This window comes from Colobus angolensis, unplaced genomic scaffold, assembly GCF_000951035.1.
Source record: "Colobus angolensis palliatus isolate OR3802 unplaced genomic scaffold, Cang.pa_1.0 Scaffold320, whole genome shotgun sequence".
NCBI classification, from domain to species: domain Eukaryota; kingdom Metazoa; phylum Chordata; class Mammalia; order Primates; family Cercopithecidae; genus Colobus; species Colobus angolensis.
Genome location: NW_012116489.1, coordinates 3,313,290 through 3,326,014, shown reverse-complemented (window position 1 = coordinate 3,326,014; position 12,725 = coordinate 3,313,290). Strand labels below are relative to the sequence as shown.

The window sequence follows — 12,725 nt, the reverse complement described above, 5'->3', positions numbered from 1 at the left end:
CTTACTTTTTATTTATCCCTGAGATTTACAAATATAGACATACCTCAGAGATATTGTAGGTTCAGTTCCAGACTACTGTAATAAAGCAAATATCAAAATAAAATGAGACACACAATATTTCTGGTTTCCTAATGCATATAAAAGTTATGCTTACACTATAACATAGCCTATTAAGTGTACCATTGCATTATGCCTGAAAAAACAATGTACATAGCTTAATTTCAAAATACGTTATTGCTAAAAAGAAATGCTAACGATCATTTCAGCCTTTAGCAAGTCATAATCTTTTTGCTGGTGAAGGGTCTTGCCTCCATGTTGACAGCTGCTGACTGATCAGGATGGTGGCTGCTGAAGGCTGAGGTGGCTATGGCAATTTCTTAAAACAAGACAATAATAAATTTTGTGCTTCTATTGACTCTTCCTTTCATGAAGATTTCTTTGTAACATGTGATGCTTTTTGATAATATTTTAACCACAATAGAACTTATTTCAAAATTGAAGTCAATCCTCTCAAACCTCATTGCTGCTTTATCAGTTAAGTTTATGTAATATTCTAAAATCTTTGTTGTTATTTCGACAGTGTTCACCAGAAGTAGATTTCATCTCACAAAATTCTTTTTTTTTTCATCCATAAGAAGTAACTTTGCATCCATTCAACTTTTGTCATAAGATGGCAGCTATTCAGTCACATTTTCAGAAATTTCACATTTCTGCTATTTCCACCACATCTGCAGTTACTTCCTCCACTGAGGTGCTGAACCCCTCAAAGTCATCCATAAGGGTTGGAATCAATTTCTTCCAACTCCTGTTAATGTTGCTATTTTGACCTCCTCCCATGAATCATGAATGTTTCTTCAGATTATGAGACTACCATGCTACCTACTGCATTAATAAGGCACCTACAAATGTTCTGAATGGCACCTAGAATGATGAATCCTTCCCAGATGGTTTGCAATGGACTTTTTTCAGATTCATCAAAGGAATCGCTATCTATGGCAGTGTTCACCTTATAAAATGTATTTCTTAAATAATAAGACTTGAAGTCAGGTGCAGTAGCTCACATCTGTAATCCCAGCACTTTGGGAGGCTGAGGCAGGTGGATCACCTGAGGTCGAGAGTTTGAGACCATCCTGGCCAACATGGTGAAACCCCGTCTCTACTAAAAATACAAAAATTAGCCGGGTATGGTGGCACATGCCTGTAATCCCAGCCACTCGGGAGGCTGAGACAAGAGAATCACTTGAACCCAGCAGGCAGATGTTGCAGTGAGCCAAGGTTGCGCCACTGCACTCAAGCCTGGGTGATAGAACGAGACTCGGTCTTAAAAAAAAAAAAAAAGTCTTGAAAGTTGAAATTACTCCTTGATTCATAGATGGGCTGGATAAAACCGTTTATCTCCTTGCCCATCTCCATCAGAGATCTTGGGTGACCAGGTGCTCTGTCAATGAGCAGTAATGTTTTGAAACAAATCTTTTTTTTTTTTTTTTCTTGAGCATTAGCTATCAACAGTGGGCTTACAATATTCAGTTAACCATACTGTAAACAGATGTGTTGTCATCCAGGCTTTGTTGTTCCATTTATGGAGCACAGACAGAGTAGATTTAGCATAATTTGTAAGTGGCCTAGAATTTTCTGAATGATAAATGGACAATGGTTTCAGTTAAAGTCAGCTGCATTAGCCTCTAACAAGAGAGTCAGCCTATCCTTTGAAACTTTGAAGCCAGGCATTGACTTCTCCTTTCCAGCTATGAAAGTCCTAGATGGCATTTTCTTCCAGCAGAAGGTTGCTTTGCCTACACTGAAAATGTGGTTTTCAGTGTAGCCACTTTAATCAATTATCTTAGTTAGATCTTATGAATAACTTGCTGCACCTTCTACATTAGCACTTGCTACTTCACCTTGCACTCTTATGTTATGGAGATGACTTCTTCCCTTAAACCTCATGAACCAACCTCTGCTAGCTTCCAGCTTTTCTTCTGCAGCTTCCTCATTTCTCCCAGACTTCATAGAATTGAAGAGAGTAGGGGCTTGGCTCTGGGTTAGGCTTTGGCTTAAGGAAATGTTGTGGCTGGTTTGATCTTCTATCCAGACCACTCAAACTTTCGCCATCTCAACAATAAGGCTATTTCACTTTTTTTTATCATTTGTGTGTGAACTGGAGTAGCAATTTTAACATTCTTCAAGAATTTTTCCTCTGCATTCACATCTTGGCTGTCTGTCACTACAGGATTAGTTTCAGCCTATCTCAGTCAATACGCCTTCCTCCCTAAGCTTAATGGGTTCTAGATTTTGATTTCAAGTGATAGTTGGGTGACCCTCACTTTCACTTGAACATTGAAAGGGCCTTTTAGGGTTATTAGTTGGCCTAATTTCAATATTGTTTAGTCTCAGGGAATATGGAGGCCAGAGAATAGGGAGAGAAACAGAGGAATATCCAAACAGTGAAGCGGTCAGACATACTGAACATTTGTCAATTAAGTTGGTTGTCATATGGGCATAGTTTGTGGTGCCCCAAAACAATTACAATAGGAATATCAAAGATCATTGATCACAGATTACCCTAACAGATGTAACAAAATACTGAAAAAGTTTGACATATTGCAAAAATTATCAAAATGTCACACCGAGACACAAAGTGGGCACATGCTATTGCTTGATGCTGAGTTGCAACAACCTTCAATTTGTGAAAAAATGCAGTATATGTGAAGCACATTACTGCGAAGTACAATAAAATTAGGCATGTCTGTATAGCACATCATGGTCTATGGAGTCCTGCCTTTTTTGGTTCAACATTAGGTTTTAACAATTTATGCATGTAATTGCACATAACAGTAGTTCATTCATTTTCAATATCCTCTAACAACCTGTTGTATAAATATACCATAGTTTGTTTTTTCCTTTTCTTGTCAATGCAAAAATACTTTTATTTTTCAAGAGTTTTTGCTGTATGAACGTTTTTGTGCACATTTTCTATTGCACATACATATTGAAGATTTTTCCTTTAGTGTGTGTGTGTGCAGGAGTGGAATTCCTAAGTTAGAGTAAATTTACAGTCAAATTTATAAAATAACCTCAAATTGCTTCCCAGAGCTATCGTCAATATATACATGCATTAGTACTAGGTAAGAGTCACTCTTGCTTGTTGTTCCACGTGTCTATTAGATTGGCTTTGTAAGATGTAATCATTTTTACCAATCTGGCTGCAAAATGGCATTTATCTGTGATCTGAACTTGCATTTCCCTGATAACTAGTGAGACGGACTGCGTTTTCTTATGTTTTTGATGATTTGTGTTTCCTCTTCTGTGAAATAGCTCTTCATGTCTCATTTCCATTACATTATTTGGTCTATTGTCACTTTCTCATTGATTTAAAGGAGTGTTTTACGTGCTAAAATCATCATTATCTTGTTGATTGTATGCCACACAAATTCCTTCTCCCAGTTTGTTGATTGTTTTTTCTACATTACTTACAGTATTTTTTACTATTATAGTTAATTTAATGTAATTGAATTTGTCCTTAATTTTTTCATAATTGCCACTTTTGTCTTAAATAAGTGTATTCCTACATTGAGGTAATGAAATACTCTTTTGCCTTTTTACAGCATAAAATTTTTGCTTTTCCCACATAATTAATTTATCTGGAATTAGTTTTTATGTATAAATGAGAAGAAGATCAATTCTATGTTTTCCATATCAATAAATGATTGGACAAAAAATTTTTAATACCATTTGTTCTGTTCCCAATGATGGCAATACCATTTCTGTTATGTATAATTTTCCATTTATATATGGCCCTTTCTGAGTTTTTATATATTTACTCCCTGAGCCAACGTCATACTTTTTAAATTATTATAGCATTATAATAATTCTTGCTATAGGACATATTCCCTCCAAGTCATTATTCTTCCTCAGGAGTGTTTTAGCCAGTTTTATTTCTTTGTTATACTACTCAATTTTAGAATCAACTTGTTCATTTTGTCCAAAACACTGAAAATTATTAACCTCCAAAATTTGTGGAGAAAACTACTAATTACAGGTTCCTCTCACCTGAAGCATTTAATCCTCTTACCCCACTTTTTCATCCTCTGCAATTTACTTTGCAGAGTAAATAGAACCTGTTAGAGGTACCTTCTTTAATTCCCCTGTACCAATGTTATAGACTTATCTACATCCATATATATCTATTCCTGTTTTCCTCCTGTTAACCAGGCTACCACGTTTTCTCTCTTTATCCAAGGATAAAACTTTGTTGTGCTCAGAATAAGGTTCTTTTATTTCCCTAGAAGGTCTTGCTTCTCTTTATTTTCCATCTGCAATTTCTTTTTTCTCTGTAAGTATGTACACATGTTCACATTTTTTGCTAAAAATAGAGAAAAAGAAAAGAAGCAAAGTATATAACATAACCCTCTTTATCTCTCCTTTATTTCCCTATGGCTCCTGTAGTATCTGTCTTCCCCTCTTTACAGCCAGACCTCTCAGAATAGTTGTCTATGTTCACCATCTATTCTACTCAGCATCCACTCAGTCTGGCTACTGTCCTCACCATCCCATGAACCTACTGGCCAGGGTCTCCAGTAATAACACACTTGGAGTCATTTTCTTGCTTAAAGTCTTGATATTTGAATTATCTTATCTCTCTATCTCTTAGAAGCTATTCTTTTTCATAACTTCATACTTTTCTGACTTTTTTCTTTTCCTCTCTTAAGTTCTATAGGCTCCTTTGTGAATTCTCTTTTCTCAGTTGTCATTTAAAATGACTGCTTCTTAGGGACCCTCTTCCTTTTTCCCTGTGGACTCTCCCCTGGGTGATCCCCAATCATCAGATCTTTACTTGCTATGTACGGATTGATATCCCCCAAATTGTAATCTCTAGCACATCCCTCTTTCCTCAGCACGAAGTCTATCACACTATCTGACATCTCCATTCTAACTCAACTTGCAAACATACTAAAGCTGGTCATCTTTCATCCTGCACTCCCATGCAGCACTTTTCCCCCTGCCATATTCCATACCTCAGCTAGAAAGCTGATGGAAGTACTGGCCACACAATTGACCAAGCTAGAATCCTCAGGTTCATCTTGGTCCTTTCTCATCTTTTCTTAACACATTCAATTAACCAACAAATCTTGTGGACTCTAACTGCCAAAGACAACTAATATATGTATAATGGCACAATTTAATATTTTTCAAATCTAGAAAGGAACAATTAGGAGCAGGTAATCAACATGAAGAAAATCATTAGAAAGGGAAGGAGTACAGCATGGATATCAGGAATGTTGGACAAGGTGCAAACACGGGACAGAATTGAGATTATGGCAAGCAGTTGATGGAGTTTCAGATGACCCATGCCACAAGATTCAGTAGCCCAGTCATAGGAAAACTAGAGCTCTGGATTAGAAAAGCCCAATATAGCAAGAACAAGGTAATAAGACCTAATAGGACTGGAGAATAAAGAGAGGAAGTCAATCAAGGAGGAGACTTGTGCATTAGTCTGTTTTCATCCTGCTGATAAAGACATACCTGAGACTGGGTAATTTATAAAGAAAAAGAGGTTTAGTGGACCCACAGCTTCCCATGGCTAGGGAGACCTCACAATCATGACAGAAGGCAAAAGGATGTCTTATATGGCGGCAGACAAGAGAGAAATGAGGACCAAGTGAAAGGGGTTCCCCCCTATGAAACCACCAGACCTTGTGAGACTTATTCACTACCATGACAACAGTATGGGGGAACTGCCCCCATGATTCAATTATCTCCCGCCAGGCCCCTCCCACAACATGTGGGAATTATAAGAGCTACAATTCAAGATGATATTTGGGTGGGGACACCGCCAAACCGTATCAACTCGGTTACCAGTCAAATCAGTTCCTAAAAGCCTGGGATTCCAATATCAGATAAATGGGGTCTCAATGGTAAATCACTTCACTTTATTTCTGAAGTCTATCACTTTCTTCTTACCTGGAGATACAACTGACTTCTGGATCTGTAGCAAGGCAGTTTTGATACAAGAAAAGATGAAAGAAATTCAGTGATCTAATTGAATAATACAAGTAGAAATTAAAATGTACTGTTTACTATATTCCAGGCATAGTTTGGTACTTTCTAAATCATTTACCATGATGATACCAATTAAGCTTCATAAAATAGCATAAGTACCATTATTATTTCCATTTTATAGATAAAGAAAGTGAGGCTTGCAAAAGTAATTTTCTGAAGCCAAACATCTGGTAAGTAGCGGAGGTAGAATTCAAGGCCTGCAGTCTGGCTCTACAGCCCCTTATTTTACCTGTGATGAAAAAGTGTTTCTTGTTAATATAGCTATGAACATTATTTATGCCTACATTTTGCAGATACAGAAACAGTCCAAGAGAGATTTAAGCAGTTTGTATTTTGTAGTTTAGACAGTTCTAGAACTCAGATTCTCCAGTCTAGTGCTCATATTTTTTCAGCCTTCTTCTGTCTGTAAAATCTATTAATGAGGGATTATGCATTACTTCGTCTTAAGAGAAAATTAAAAAAAAAATCTTAGAATAGTTAACATGCTATCTTTCTTAGACCTAATAGTAGAGACTAAAGTAGCCCTCTTCCAGCTGTGTGATGCTGTGTTTCACAGTAAGTCTGGCTTTTGTCTTTATGAAGACATAATACTTTATTAGGATCATCCTACGTACACCAGGTCTCAGGCAGAAATAAGATTAGATCCTCAGCCATATGTTGCACTTAAAAGAAAATCTAATTCACAATCTTGTACAGTCTGACAAATATCTCCATTAACAAATCTTAATCATGTGGGTGGAAGAAAGGAGGGTGACCAAAATAAAGTTGCTCAAATATATTTCAGCTATTAAATGCTGCAGTGCTACAAACCAAAGGCTTGAATTGTGCCATTCCATTATCAGTGAAATATAAACTACAAAATATACCATGATGAGACACACAACTCAGTGATACTGTGAAGTTCTTAAGTGTCTGGTTCCACTCTTTCTTTGGCTTAAAAATGTTTTACTGCCAGAATCTTTATCCTACAAGATAAAGCCCCAAGTTACTTCTCCAGATTCAGCTGCTCTAACCTGTTGGCTATCCCACACTGCTCTCAGTTGTCCCTATTATACTTCTGACCCTTGCTCTTGCCTGCCTCTTGGGATTTGATACATTACTTTGGTTTTCAGCTTTGATCCTTAGGACTCAGGTGTTTAGCACCCTGATGACACAATCCAGCACCACCCTCACTGAGACCTTGGGCCAGCTGCAAGCTAGAAGGCAACAGGACAGCATTTAAAGACCATTGAAAAAGAATTAACAATTCTATAGCCTGCAAAGAGGTTGAAAAATGTTTATAATTTTATGAGAATTTAGAGTTCTTACATATCATTTATGAAAAAAAACTCCCCTCTCAAAGACGCAAGGAAAACAAACTTACGTCATAACTTAAATGCAAGCCTTCCAGGAGAATATAGACAGGAAAGCAAAGAACTGTATGGAATGAAACTTGCAATGTTGTATGTACACATGTATGCATATATAATGCATTATATACAATCCAAAATTTCAGTGAATAATAGCAGGCTGTCCAGGAATGTGCTATATTAAGCACTGTGCATGCTAAGGACTCTGGAAACTGAAAAGACAAATATATGTGGCATCTTGAAATAAATACAAAATCTCTAGCTAATTCTGCTTTTACTGTGGAAAGATAACAGCATGAATTAATATCCAACAGTGTCATGAATTTTTGATGACTGAATTGAGATAAAAATCAAATGAAATTTTATCATGTACAGTAATTTGAAGCTATTTTGAGTATAAGATTTTTGCAGTAATCACAAACATTAATTTGATAAAACATGTAACCAATTAATGTTAGAAAATTAAGGAAATACTGAAATATTAAATTCCCCAATGTAATTAAAAGCTAAAATAAACTACTTGCAAAGTGCCATATGTTTATTATCCCATAGTGTTGAATAAAGTAAAAATCAATTCATTACAATGGGATAAAAGACACATGCCCACTCACTTATATATTTAAATATTTTCATTATTAACATTTTTATTTAAATGGAGTTTTAAAAGCCTATATTGTCCAAGAAATGAATTATCTTCCATGGAAATTTAAATATTATTAATTAAGTTTTAAAATGTTGTCATCCTAGGTCTTGAAATTATTATTTTTAGTACTTATTACCTATTCAAATGCAAATTTACAAAAGTTGGACTAGTCTGTGAGATTGTCATATAAGTATAAAATTGAGATGATTAGTGTCCACAGTATATTTTAGTTTCATTTCTCATTTTGAAAGCTATTTGTTTTAAAGAAAAATTCTTTCTTGATTAAAGCTCATGACAATTAAAAATACATTTGCATTTAGTACCAGAGAGCCAGGCACAAGAAACATAATTTCCTGTAAAAGCATGTCATTTCCACACAGATATTTTTACTTTAGTGAATGGATAAATAACTTCTATTTTTAGTGAGAGGGCAAATGTACGTAAATTTAAAATCCTCACATTATGAATACTCAGAAATAATGAATCAAATACAACAAATAGTATTTAAATATGTAAGTGAAGGAAAGGGGGATCACTAGGTAACACAGGGGATGAAAGAGTTGAAAATCAGCATGACGCTCAATGTACATTCATACTGTGTCTGTCTTGTTGGCTGACAGAGGCAAGAGGAGAAGAGGGAAAAATGGATCCCATGCATCAAGAGTTTGGTTTTTAATGGTCATGGAAAGCAGCTGGGGGATGTGAAACTGAGCTGTTCAGGGAAAAAGAAGGCCTAAAAAATAATCTTCCCACTGTCAGAGATGTGGTGAGCAACAATGAAGCTAATAACTTCCTGTCCTTTCACACCCTACCTCTAGAAAATCAAAACCCTGAGACTCTGCATCTATCCCATTTACAGTACCCATATGACCTGAGATCCTCTTCCCTTCACACACACACACACACACACACACACACACACACACACACACACACACACAAGAAAGGGAACATAAAAACTGATTTTGAACCAGTGGTATCCTTGGCCACTTTGCAAAAGCACAGGAAAAAATATTCTACAGAGATATGACCAGGATGCAGTTCCAAAATGTACTCATAAGATAAATACAATAAATGTTTTTAAAAACCTCTTGAAGAAAGGCTCACAATAAAAATTTTAAGTCATAAGAAAAACAAACAAGCCACAAGTTAGCAGAAACAATAGATAGATTAAATCCCCAACCTTTAAGATAGACTGACAAATATAACTTTTATATAACTCGATAAAAATAACTATATATAACTATATACTTAAATATCTATCGACGTATAATTACCTACATAAGATATATAACTATATAGAAGATATATAACTATGTAAGATATATATCTTTATAAAATTTTAAATTATAGGCCGGGCGCGGTGGCTCAAGCCTGTAATCCCAGCACTTTGGGAGGCCGAGACGGGCGGATCACGAGATCAGGAGATCGAGACCACCCTGGCTAACACAGTGAAAACCCGTCTCTACTAAAAACTGGCGGCGCCTGTAGCCCCAGCTACCCGGGAGGCTGAGGCAGGAGAATGGTGTGAACCCGGGAGGCGGAGCTTGCAGTGAGCTGAGATCCGGCCACAGCACTCCAGCCTGGGGGACAGAGCGAGACTCCGTATCAAAAAAAAAAAAAAAAAAAAAAATTTAAATTATAATATGAAAAATACCTGTAATCCCAGCACTTTGGGAGGCCGAGACGGGCGGATCACGAGGTCAGGAGATCGAGACCATCCTGGCTAACACGGTGAAACCCCGTCTCTACTAAAAAATACAAAAAACTAGCCGGGTGAGGTGGCGGGCGCCTGTAGTCCCAGCCACTCGGGAGGCTGAGGCAGGAGAATGGCGTGAACCTGGGAGGTGGAGCTTGCAGTGAGCTGAGATCCGGCCACTGCACTCCAGCCTGGGCGACAGAGCGAGACTCTGTATAAAAAAAAAAAAAAAATATATGAAAAATAAAGCACATTATATAAAAAAGAATAGGTCCATTTTTAAAAGGCAAATAGATCTGTTGAAAAGGAAAATGTAGGCACTGACATTTAAAACTAAATCAACAAATTAGAGCATATTAGACACAGCTGAAAGGAAATAGATGAAAGGAAAGTATGTTAGTAAGATTAATAGACAATGATAGAAGAAAAGATTTCAATATTCATCTAAAAGGAATACCAAGAGAGAGAACAGAGAGAATGGTGAAGAGACCATATTCAAAGTGATAAATGGTTCAAATTTTCTCCAAACCCATGAGGTTTGTGAAATTTCACATTCAAGAAGCTCAAAAAGTCTTAAGAATCATAAATAACATTTTGAAAAATAAAGACACAGTAAATATAAATCCCCAATGGCAGCACATCAAAATACACTGAAGATAAAGAAAATGCATTAAGAAACCAGAAAGAAAATAGGGAGCACGTACAGAGGAACCAAAATTAGAGTGAAATGAGAGCACAACTTTTCCATAGAAGAAAAAAGACAGACAAAATATTTTCAAAAAGAAAATATTATTCAAGAATTAGAGAAGATAATTATACTTCAGGAAAATATTTCCTGCTTATTGACAGAATGACAGAAAAGTAAGAGATATCATTAAGAAAGAAAATGTGTATGGTTTTTTGTTTATGTGTTTCTTGTGCTTGGGATTCATTTGTTTTGTTTTGTTTTGTTTTGTTTTGTTTTGGTCTGTCTTTGGTCTGTCTCTTTGCAGCTCTCCTCTCAGGAACTCTGTCCTGTGAATTTCATCTGACTGAGTCTCCTTAAACATTAGGCTTTCCATGGATCACTCTCTCCATGCTGGTGCCTGGAAATTCAAGATATTTTTCTTTTTTTAATCTATGTATTCATAGTTTTCATCCTGTTTAAGTTTAGCCATTATTTCTTCAAAATCTTTTATTCTCACTCCCTTTTTTAGAGAGTCCAATGTTGCATATCTTAGACTTTGTAAAGTTGTCACAGTTCTGGTGGTGTTTTGTTTGCTTTGCTTTGCTTTGTTTTCTAATCCTTTTTTTCTCTTTGTGTTTAATTTTGGATCATTTCCATTGCCATGTCTTCAAATCACTAACCTTCTCTTCAACGTCTTATTTGCCATTCATCCCTTCCAATGTACTTCTCATCTTATACCTTGTAGTTTCTGTCTCTATAAGTTTGATTTGAATCTTTCTCATATCTCATATTTCTACTTAACTTTTTGAACATCTGGAATACAGTTGTAATAACTGTTTTAGTGTCCTTATCTGGTAATTCTAACATCTGGATCAATTTATGATCTGTTTTGATTGATTGATTTTTCTCCTCATTTGGATCTTATTTTCCTGTTTCTATGCATGCCTTCTTGATCTTTGTTCTGGAATGTAGTTGTTTAGAAACAGTTTGATTCTTTTAGGTCTTGCTTTTAAGATTTGTTAAGCAGCACAAGAGCATACTGAATCTGGAGGAAAATATTTGTAACTACCAAAGAAATATCCTACCAAATGTTTCATAAATCATGAAGTTATTCAGTCTGGCTACTGGACACAGGTACAATTCTTAACCCTCTATGAGGGCTGGGCATTATTATCTCTAACCATTTCAGCTTTATTCTTTCCCAGGTCTTGGGAACTTTCCTCACATGCATGTGCTGATATAAACTCAGTTGCATACTAAAAGGAAGCTTCCGTAGATCTCTGGTCTATCTCTGTGCAGCTCTCCTCTCAGGTACTCTGTTCGGTGAATCTGTCTGGGTCTCCTCAAACACTGGGCTCTCCACGAATCCCTCTCCCTGTGCTGTTGCCTGGAAACTCTTTCATGGTAGTAAGTTCAAGCAATAGGGCTCACCTTGTTTGTTTCTTAGGGATGACTACTCTTCATTATCTGATAGCTGATGCCTTGAAAATAATTGTTTTATATGTGTTGCCAGGTTTTTTTTTTTTTTTATTGCTTCAGGCTGGAGGGTGAATCCAGTCCCACCTACTCCATCTTGCTCAAAAGTGGACACTTCTTCAGAATAAAATTGTAAAATGTAATGTATGGATTTCTTTTTACCTGTTTGTGTAGCTAAGGAGGAAATAATTTCAGGTGGATCATTTGGTTAGTTGTATTTCTTTTTCCTTCATGAGTAGAATAATTCTATTTGTGAGCCATCCTTGGATAAACTGCACATGAGAAAATTTTGCTTTGTTACTGTCTCCAACATCTTCTTTCCCTAGTGCCTCTCTCCCTTGCAAGAAGTCAGTGCCTCCATGCCCCTGTGGGGTGAATTAGGGATGCTTTTACAAAGACCACCATCATCAATTTCATATGCTCACAATCTCCCCCAAACTCTCCACCATTGACCTATTTTAGCTCTTTTTGTTTCAAGTCCCTACTTTAAGTTAGGAAATTGAAAGTAAATCTATGTTGATGAGTTAATGTAAAACCGTCTTTTTGTAATTGAAACGTTCTGAAGAGCCTGAATTCACAAAAATGACAAACTCTGAGAAGAAAATTTTGGATGTGGCAGCGGGCTACCAGGAGGGATATATTAGCCAGGTTACAGTAGGTGAAACTATTTTGCAGATCCAAGGGCCAGAACCACTTATGATTCTCACCTTATGGTTTATCAAACTAAACCCTTTATTACCACATTCTGCCTTTCTGATTTCTAAAATGTAACATATTACTTTATTTTCTAATTAGCTCTTATGTATTCAGGACATATTCCAGATACTCATTGTA

At 36.3% G+C, this 12,725-nt stretch overlaps 1 protein-coding gene across 4 annotated transcripts in view; it reads right to left on the bottom strand.

Annotated features, from left to right (window-relative positions):
• The window catches only part of CRB1 (crumbs family member 1, photoreceptor morphogenesis associated), a 243,070-nt gene that overhangs the window by 137,339 nt on the left and 93,006 nt on the right, over positions 1-12,725 (bottom strand). The window contains exon 2 of one of the 4 annotated variants that reach the window (XM_011951615.1): positions 44-75. The exons of the other annotated variants lie outside the window; for them this stretch is intronic. The gene's annotated coding sequence lies outside the window, so the exon portion shown is untranslated. The remainder of the gene's footprint in view (positions 1-43; positions 76-12,725) is intronic. 4 annotated transcript variants of the gene reach the window in all.